Source organism: Capsicum annuum, chromosome 6, assembly GCF_002878395.1.
Source record: "Capsicum annuum cultivar UCD-10X-F1 chromosome 6, UCD10Xv1.1, whole genome shotgun sequence".
NCBI classification, from domain to species: Eukaryota; Viridiplantae; Streptophyta; class Magnoliopsida; order Solanales; family Solanaceae; genus Capsicum; species Capsicum annuum.
The window spans coordinates 22,319,273-22,330,236 of NC_061116.1; positions in this window are offsets into that span (position 1 = coordinate 22,319,273).

Genomic DNA, 10,964 nt, shown 5'->3' on the forward strand with positions numbered 1-10,964 from the left:
AGAAGAATTATCCAACTCATGATCTTGAGTTAGCAGCTGTAGTGTTTTACTTAAAGATTTAGAGGCATTATTTATGTGGGGTGCATGTAGATGTGTTAACAGATCACAAAAACTTGTAGTATGTCTTTTCTCAGAAAGATTTAAATTTGCATCAGAGAAGGTGGTTAGAGTTATTGAAAGATTATGACATAAGTATTCTTCGTCATTCGGGTAATGCCAATGTAGTAGCTAATTCTGTCAGTAGACTGTTTATGGGTAGTACTACTTATGTTGAGAATGATAAGAAGAAGTTAGTTCAGGAAGTTCATCAGCTTTCTTGACTAGGTTTTCGCTTAGTCGATTCAGCAGAAGGTAGTGTGTGAGTTTAGAATAGTTTTGAATCCTCCTTAGTTTCTAAGGTGAAGGAAAAATAGGATAGAGATCCTAGTATTGTTAAGCTTAAAGAGTCAGTCTGAGATAAGAAAGTAGAGGTTTTCTCCCAAGGGGAAGATGTTGTTTTACATTTCTAGGGTCGGCTATGCGTGCCAGGTGTAGACGACTTAAGGCAATGAGTTCTTGCAGAAGTGAATGGTGCACGTTACTTGATTTATCCAGGGGTCACTAAGATGTACCATGATTTGCGGGAGATCTATTGGTGGAGTGGGATGAAGAGGGATATGGCAGAGTTTGTACCTAAGTGCTCTACATGTTAGCAAGTTAAGATTGAGCACCAGAATCCTAGTGGGTCTATACAAGAGTTCAGTATTCCCACATGGAAATGGGAAGAAGTGAACATGGACTTTGTGAAGGGTTTGCTTGGTTCTCGTCATCAACATAATTCTATAGGGTTATCATAGACAAGATGACCAAACCAGCTCACTTCTTTCCAATCCATATCTCCTATTCAACTGAGGACTATGCCAAACTCTATATCAAAGAGTTAGTCAGGTTACATGGAGTCCCAATATCTATTATCTCAGATAGAGGTACCCAGTTTACCTTTCACTTTTGAAAAGCATTCCAAAAGGGTTTTGGTACCCAAGTCATATCAGTATAGCCTTCCACCTTCAGACAGATGGTCAAGCAGAAAGGACCATTTAGACTCTAGAGGATATGATAAGGTCATACATTGTCGATTTTAAGGGTAGTTAGGATAACCGCTTGCCTTTGATCGAATTCACATATAATAACAACTATTATTCCAGTATTCAGATAGCTTCATTTGAAGCTCTCTATGGTAGGAGATGTAGATTTCTAATCGGTTTGTTCAAAGTAGGGAAGGCCATAGTAGTAGGGCTTGATCTAGTGTTTGACGACTTAGAGAAGGTTCAATTAATCAAAGAAAGGCTTAGGGCCACCCAAAGCCAATAGAAATCATATGCAGATATGAGAAGGAAGAATCTCGAGTTTGAGGTCGGTGATTTTGTATTCTTGAAAATCTCTCCCATGAAGAGGGTACAGAGGTTCGACAATAAGGGAAAACTCTGTCCCCGGTATGTTGGTCCTTATAGAATTCTCAGCCGTTTCGAAAAGGTAGCGTATGAGCTCGAGTTGCCTTCAAAACTAGCTTTAGTGCACTCAGTATTCCATGTTTCCTTGCAAAAGAAATGCATTAGTGACCCAGCAGTCATAGTCCCCTTAGAGAACATAAATATTCAGACTAATCTCTCTTATGAAAAGGTTCTAATTCAGATCCTCGATCATCAGATTTGCAGACTGAGGAACAAAGAAGTTCCCTTAGTCAAAGTTCTTTGGTAGAATCAGTTCATTGAGGGAGCTACTTGGGAAGGAAAAGCAGATATGTAGACCAAGTATACTCACCTCTTCTCCCCAAACTCAGACTCAACTTAAGGTAACATTCTTTCTTAGCTTTACTCAGTTCCATGTTCAGATATAAATATAAAATTGGTATTCCTTACCGTTGCATATTCAGTCATGCATTTATGAATCAGTTCAAACATGTACTCATGCATCAGATATGCATGTTCAGTGTGAAAATTCAGCTTATTAGTAGCTTCAGTCATGTATTCCGTGTATCAGGTATGCATGTTCAGCATAAGAACTCAGTTTATTAGTAGTTCAGTCATGTAGTCATGCATCAGATATGCATGTTTGGTGTGTTAGCTCAGTCTATCAGTGTTTCTCAACTTAATCAGTCTCATTCGAGGATGAATCTTCTCAAGGGGGAGATATTGTAATACCCCGTATTTTTCAAGCTTAACTTAGCTCTAAGAACATGAGTCATCTTATATTACAAACTTTGAAGTATTCAGTATTTTTTTTTAGTTTAGAGCCTACTATTACGTAGGAAATTCAGCCAACTTTCCAATGATTTAAAATTTGCTCAAATTCAATACCCGGGCAAAGAGTTATGACCGTTTTTGTAAAACAGTGTACCGCCTGGTACTTCAGCATGTTGCGGAGGCCGTATAAATGGCAATTGTCATTTTATACTGAGGTAACATGATACCACCGTGTCACGTCACCAGTTAATTTCCCTATTGGCAAAATCCAGTATTGCTCCGCGATATTAGTGCGTCGAGCCAAGGACCCAATCCATAATTGTCAATTTACAGGAAAGCAATGCGATCGTACCGCGTTGCCTAAGCTTCCAGGTCCCATCCAGTATTGCAATGCGATTCCACCGCATTGCGCCACCAGCCACATTCCAAGTTATCATTTTGTAGTGGCTTGGCGCGATAATGGCACGTCGCGCTAGGTGCCCAAATCAGGAATTTTTCATTAATGATTTTAAATCATTCCCAAGGGGTAATTGGGTATTTTTTTAAGATCCAAGTCATCCTTTAACACATAAATTACTCCAAATTAACCTAGTTACATCATTATTATTCAATTTTCCCCAAAATCAAAGCATTTTCTCTCAAGAAAACAAACCCTAACTTCAAGAATCAAGGTCAAAACTCAAGAATTTCTTTAAGAACCTTCAAGAACTAATAACCCAAGGTATGTTAGGTGTTCATCTATGGGTTCCTTTCACCCATAGAGTCTATGAATTTTTTTTCAAACTATAAGATTATTGAATTATGAACTTCTATGCTTGAATTGAATTGAATTCATGTTCATGTTATTTTTGGGTTTTAGTTCATGATTAAATTACAAGCTTTTATGAAATTAATCATTTTATGTGTTGAATTATATGATCTTCCTGACAAACACTTCAAATCCACAAGTTGATTTATGTACCCATGATAATTATGTGTGTTGATTATTTTATAATCTAAGCATGCTCCCCATGTGTTTGATAAAATGCCTATGTGAATAAAATAGTGCCATTATAACATGATAGCATGAATTCTCCATTTATGTATGAGAAAATGTATTACAAGTGTTTGCTTAAATGTCTCTATGAGTGGATTGTTATCAAGTAGCCATGATTATGTTTCTCAAGATTATGCTATGCTATACTTGTCATGTTATCGAGTCTTGGGGGTATTTAATACTCGATAATTTAGCTATTTGCCCAGATCCAGTGTCGGTTATAGAATAGTATCAGTCATGTCATGATCAGTAGTAATCTCGGTCAGTTACAGAACTCAGTAAAACTCAGTCAGTTACAGAACTCAGAAAAACTCAATAAACTCAATATTAGTCTAGTCCATTCAGTATAATCAGTTTAGTGCCTGTTTAGTTGGGAGTAGGATTCAACACTGAGTGAACCCAATGATGGGGGCTCACCTGCCAGTAGAGGATGTGATCTCTAGAAGCAATCCTTGCATTCCAGAAGTACGTAGCTAGCGTAGTTTTACACATCAAACCTGCCAGTTGAGGGTTGATGAGGTGTTTTAACCTGCTAGATGAGGTGTTTTAACCTGCCAGTTAATAGGACCCTAACTTAGTTATCTTATCTTATTTGGGGCATGTCAGTTAGATGATTACCTCCCACAATTTAGTTTCAATCTTAGAATAAAACTTAGTTCAGTTCTACAGAATCAGGACTGTCAGATATAGTCAATCAGTATCAGTAACTCAGTTATCAGTAACTTCAGATTATCAGTTACTCAGTATCATAATTCAGTACTCAGCTTAAGAAAATCTCAGTTATAGTATACAGATATATGCATAATATTGCATGCTCAATATTTACAGTAATTTAGATTATCTACATACTTTCATTTTAAGTTTCTCTATATCATTCAGTCTGTTATTGTTCATGCATATGAACCCTTGCATTCAGCCTTACCTCATCTAACATACCAGTACATTCCACGTACTGACAGTTACTCTTTCTTTGTGCTATGATGTAACACCCCAGAAAATGGGTCCCGGAGCATCACACGGTGCTTGAGGCTACGAGTAGCCCCAAGCTAACCCTTTGAGCCATTTTCATTCAGTTCAATACAAATCAACGGGGTTTCCATAAATAACCCTCAAATGTCAACAGAGTAATCATCATCCAAGAATAAAAGAATTTCAGAAAGATAACAAAATATGACTTATTAGTCAACTCCCAACATCTATACTAGTCTGACAAGCCTCTAAGAAAATCAATAAAACCAACGAGCTATTGAGACATGCCCCAACTGACTCATACTCAGTTATCAAATGTAAACAATTCCATGAAACCAACATCAGACATCACATCCTCGGAACATAAGGACTCACCACAACAGAGGATGTAGAACAGCGTGCCCGAATGATCACTATTGAACCTGGAACTGAGCAACTGAACCTACATTCCAAGAAAATGCAGCCCACATCCGAAGATGTGGGTCAGTACCATGGAAAGGAACCGAGTATATGGGGGTGTATCCAGTTGTATAAACATCATCATCATAAATATTTATAAGAAATATGCAGGATGTATGAAAAACTCACATAGCCCGAAGAAAATCATCATAATCATGAGAGGATGAAATAAGTACAATAACACATGTGAGTCATCATATAATTTGTCAATAACTTTCACAATTCCACTTTCAAATTACTTCACCATTCACCATAGACACAAGGAAACACACATACACACACAGGGATATCTTACAATTGACATAAAACATATGAGCTATATGGAGTCCAACGTACAACCTACGTTGGGGAGAGCCATCCTATCCTTGACATTGGAGTAGGATTATCGATATCAAATCCACACAAACTAGTGATCACTATATAAATCAGCCTCAGGCTCACTCCTAAGGAGCCACGTAGTTCAAGGGAAGTAAGGTCGCTTTATACCTCCCACTCGGTGCTAAAGATTTCTCCCGAACTTAGCTCAGATCATTTCAAAGACAATCCACAATAAAACAATTTCAGTAATATATAAATATACATCGAGAGCCATCATGCTTCTCATCTATCAAAATCAACCACGTTGTGGATTTCTTTCACACTCAAGTTCAAAACAACTCCATTAAGACCAAAAGGTCAAATCATTCAAAATATCTCAAATATTCATCATCAACGTGCTTATAACACACTTTCTAAAAAAACACAATTTCTAATGGGGATTCACGACCCAAATATCAAAATCATGATAAATATTGTTCAAGATTCATGCTTTATATCACCACACATGTAAATTCATCTTTCAAAATCATAAACATCAATATTTCATAATAATCATCATCAGATATGGGTTCATGCTTCAAATTCATAAAAATCAAATAAAAATCATGCCTTTGTAAAGAAAATTACTTTTGGGCACAAGAACGAAAGAGAGTTCTTGTTGAAAAACCCCACATACCTTGAATGATGAACTTTAGATCGATACTCATTTTTGAGATGTTAATCGTGCCTTTGAATGATGGTTCTTGGAGTTCTTGAACTAGGAACTTGGAATCTTGAATAAATTTGCAGAATTAATGGTGAACTTTGGAGGTTCTTGAAGTTGGATGTAGGAGCTTAGGGTTTTCTTTTTAAGGGAGTTTGATGAAATATAACATATAATGCTTCTAATAGGATTTAATATTGGGTTTGGATAGATTTTGGGTGAGGGGGAATGACCAAAAAGCCCCTAAAAATAAGAAAAATTCTCAAATCTGTCCTTTGATGGACTGTTTTGATAGTCTGAAGTAGATCAACCATAACATTTTACTCCGATATTCAAATTGGATGAAACCAATTTCATTAGACAGAGGACTCGCAGAGCTTTCCGTTGATATCTAGTAGATTACCCAGATCATTATGTACAAGGATTTATGATCGTTTAAAGTTAGAGCAAAAATACGCCAGTCCTCAGGACTTTTTTCTGCACGTTTTACTGTTCACTACTATTCACGGTTCGATCAAAATGTTCATAACTTGCCGCTCGGGTGTCCATTTTGGATGATCCACATATCGTTGGAAAGATTATTCGATACTCTATGCAATGGTGGTCATAATCTAAGACATTTCACACGGAAAATTTATAATTCATTCTAGAAGATCGAACCCAACACGTTTACGCACAAAATTTCAACAAAAAATTTCTCGGGGTATTACTTATGATGTCTCATATAATAGGTTCAGACGCTCAGGTTCTCGACCATGTATAGATAGATTTAGATTCAGCCAGTAAATTAGATTTTGTAGTGAGTCCTCATCTATCGAGGATATTCTTTTATTTTATTATTTCAGTAGACTCAGCAATTCAGTAGATGGAGTAAGTTGTGGGATTTTCCCATCAACTCCACTTTCAGTCAGTTTAGTTAGAGGCTTTTCAAACTAGAGTTCAGACAATATTAAGTTTTACAGATTATTATTACAGTTTGACTTTTTCATTAGTATTTTAGATGTTCTGAACCTTATGGCATTTCAGCCTATTATTTCGTATTTATTCAAGTATATTATTCAGTGCTCACAACAGATGTCAGTCATGGGTTAGCTTGTGGTCCTTCGAGGTCATAAGCACTGTGTAGCATCCGGGGTATAAAATTAGGGCATTACATTACATCATCCTAAACCTTATCAATTACAAGCATAAAGGGATCAATGGTGGCCTTACCACTCCAAGTGGTGATGGCCAAATGGTGACCATCATTCTTCAAATCATGCATAATATTACTCAAAAGAGTGCCTGGTTGATGCTAATTCAAAGTTGCCAATATTTGACCAAATTGCTGCTCAAGTTGCTTTATCGCAGTAGGAAGCAATTCCACTTTCTGGATCAAACTTAAAATATCTGTCTTAATATTCTTAAGGCAATTCTCCTGATTCTCATAACCCTTAACCAACTTAGTAATCAACGCCTCCACCCTTGAATTAGTATCACGATTCCCTAGTGGAATATTTGCACTACCCTTTTCTTTTTAATCATCCTTACACCTCAAGTCACCATCTCTCTCTACTCTAATCCCTATACTTGTCCCCATAATAGTTCTAACCTTGATTCCCTTACCTCAATTTTGAAGTGTCTTGAGGAGACCCTTGGCCCTTAGCTCAAAAAGTTGACAACTCTCTATCTAGATACTTCGCTTCTAATTCAAAATCAAAATCATACAACTTATGTGCTTTACCTTTTGCCCCTATAACGTTCACCTTTTTAAAATTCATAGTTGAGAATTTCTTAGTCAATAGCCCAATCTCTATCCTCAGCTGTGTAACTTCTTGACCCATAGTATTATCTATGATTCTTTACTCGCTGGAAGAAGCAATAACATAAGTTCTAGTGCCTCTTTCTGCCTCTCAGTATGCCACCCTCATTTGGTAAGAGAGATCCGATCTAAGATTTTTGATGCTTTCTTTGAACCCATGATTATGAAAGATCCACCTATAATAGTATCCAAAATAGCTTTAGCACTGGCACTCAAGACTCGATAGAAAATTATAAGCAAATTTCTCTCTAAAATTATGTGATTAGACACTATCATAAACTTCTTCTTACGCCTAAACCATGCCTCATATAGTGGTTCAGAATATAATTTCCTAGAATTATAAATCTCGTCCTTTAATTATAGTATTTTGTAAAAGGGAAGAATTGATTTAAGAACTATTTACATAGCTCATTCTAATCAATAATGAACCCATGAGGTAGTTCCTCTAACCATAATGTCGCTTCACCAGTTAGAGAGAATGAGAACAACCTGAGTCTCAAATCTTTCTGACTCACTCCAGGTATATTATAAAAAGTGCAGATCCCAACAAAATTCACAATCTGTATGTTTCAATCATCATTCAACAAATCGACAAACATACCCTTTAGATTTAGCAACCAAATCATAGCACTTGTGATATTGAGCTTCAACCCCTGGGGAAACTCAGGAGGAATAATATCTCCTATATCGATAGATTCAACAAGTCCAGTTTATCCACTGGATTATCAAATATTAGAAAGTATTGATAAGCTGGGAGAACATAAACTCTATTTCTTCTAGCTTTATTGAATTTTACTCAAAGATTTGCTTTCTGTTTGTGTTTCTCCTCTAGAGTTCCACAATGGGTAGCCTAATTATCCCTTCCCACATTTTCTTTCTCTAGTAATCACATAATGGTTTGTGTAGCTGTCTTCTAACTTAGTAGACTTATCGTGATTCGTCAAACTCTCTCAATGCCTTGCATGCATAATCTAACAATTTATGTATCACCAACCATCTTTTAGACACCTTTGGTGAATTTCACTCATCACCTTGAGTTCCAGAGTGTTACGTTACTAACCCTTGTTCTGGATCCTAGGTTAACTATCACTTCTTGGGGCTTAAGTTAATTAGATGAGGGTTGATAACCTCAAATTACTATTGTAATCTTATTTTCCTAATATCAACCTCTCTTTTGGAGTTAGTATCAAATATAGATAAGTTCTTAAAATCTACAGTTATTAAGAAAATAATCAAACCGAAGAAAATAGCAATACATGCAAGAACATCAATAAACAAGACTTAGAATTTCCTCTGCTTTGTTAATCTATCATGGTTCCCACATTTCTTGAGTTCTCAAAGAAAAATAAATAAAGATGGAGAAGAAAGGAATGACGAAATTTTCACTGGCCTCCACGACAACTCCAAGTTTTCTCTAAAAAGAAATTTATAAGTTACTTCGCCAAAAGTTATCAAAAATTACATAAAACTATATTTGAGAAATATTTATAAGTGTAAAAAAAACCCCAAAATAAAATAACTAAGTCCAGAATAGTATGGGATATAAAAATCTAGCCCAAATTACACTGGATTGCACCAAAATAGTGTTACGTAACATTTTTTGTTGCATCCAGATGTTGCCACGTGGCACTGCCCAGTCGTCTATCTTCAATTTGACATTCCATGTCAAATTTGAGTTTTCACCAGTTCAATTCTAGGTAGAAATCCATTATTTTAATAAGTTTAGTCCATTAACCTACCTTCTTGATTTTCTTATATAATTTCTCATTCTTACTTTCATTTTTTGCTCCAGATTTCTTCATTTTAAGTTTAATTTAATCCTACAAATAAAAATATAATATTAACCATAATCCATAAAACCAATGCTAAAAAAGGATAAACAAAAATACAAAAAATGTGGTAAATAATCACAAAACATATAAAAGTTTGGCCTCACAACAGATACACCTTCCCATCGAGGAGGCTACTTGGGAGGGCAAGTCTGACATGCATATAATTACCCCTAACTCTTTACCGTTTCACGTACTTTGTTTGCTTTTAGTTTGAGGATAAATTAGTATTTTAGTAGTGATATTGTAATGATCTAATATGTAAAACCTTCTATTTTTGTGTGTTTTGATCATTTTCCCTTCCCCATAGTTGTTACATGACGATTATGCAATATGGGAAGGGCTTGCACGATCTTTGCTATATTTGGAAATGATTTTCAAGAGTTTGATACTTTTAGAGGCCTTAAAAGCCATTAAATTGATGTTGGTCTATATTTCATATTTCGAGTGCTGGATAGGGATTTTAATAGTTTTATTAGATTGAAAATTTTGAATTTCGGTTAGAGGCTTTAACTAACATTAGTTCGAATTGGTCAACATTTCATGTTTGGAGTGTTAGAGGGAGATTTAAATAGTTCTATTAGATCCAAAATATGAATTTCAGTTATTAGCACAGTTGGTTTAGGTTTGAAACCTTTATATTATATTTCGACCCTCTATTTGAAAACTAATAAAGTTTGCCTTAGAAGGCTTTCAGAGGCTATTTTGTTGAAAATGATCCTTTTTAGAAAAGCTTTATATTTCCATTGAGTCTAGAACATTGACAATATCCTATTCGCATATATGGTTTAGTACTTTGAGTTTCCTGATGAATTCCGAGGATCCGTTCAGAGATATTTTCAACTTATTTTTTAGCTAGTTTTTAAATCTGGTGTTGGTATGTTTTATACGTTGTGAAAGCAGGTCAGTGGCTACAAAAGTAGATAATTAATTAATTCTTTATTATGAAAACAATGGTAGAACACAATCACAAAGGGTACTAATTCAAGTCGGGTAATCTTCTCTTCTTCGTAAATGCGGTCAGGTTGTGAAGAGTGTGATGGTCTAGGTCACAGACCTTTGAAAATGTTAAGCCCTAGCCATGAACATGAAGACCAATCATTTTTCTCGTTAAGTTGACCCCCGCAAACATGAAGAGTTAGGAGGGTTTGCGAGGTACTATTTATAGAATAGTATAAATATCCCATTTTATGCTTTTCACCATATTTGGACTTCTAAGCTTCGAAAATAGGATATTTATTGAGTTTTTTTCATCATTTGAGCTTGGTAAGCTCTGAACTCTTGTTTTCATTGATTCCCATTGATTATATCTTCTAAAACACTATTTAGTTTCAATTTTAAAGTGAATTTTGAGATTTTTGCTGGTAAAGCTTAAAATTAGTATTTCCTTGATCTGGACCTCATTTTAAAATCATTTTCACTTGAATTTTTAACTATAGTCTTCTATAATCTTGAAGAACATATTTCTACAATAAATTTATGATTTTAACCCTTTTAGTTTTGAATTCATCTTGGTTCCATCTTAAATATGGACAATACAGGTATCATTAGCTTTCTTTTAATGTGTACATGTTATATTTGTATGTTTTAGCTGATTTTGAGACTATCAAAAGGGGAAGGATCTATA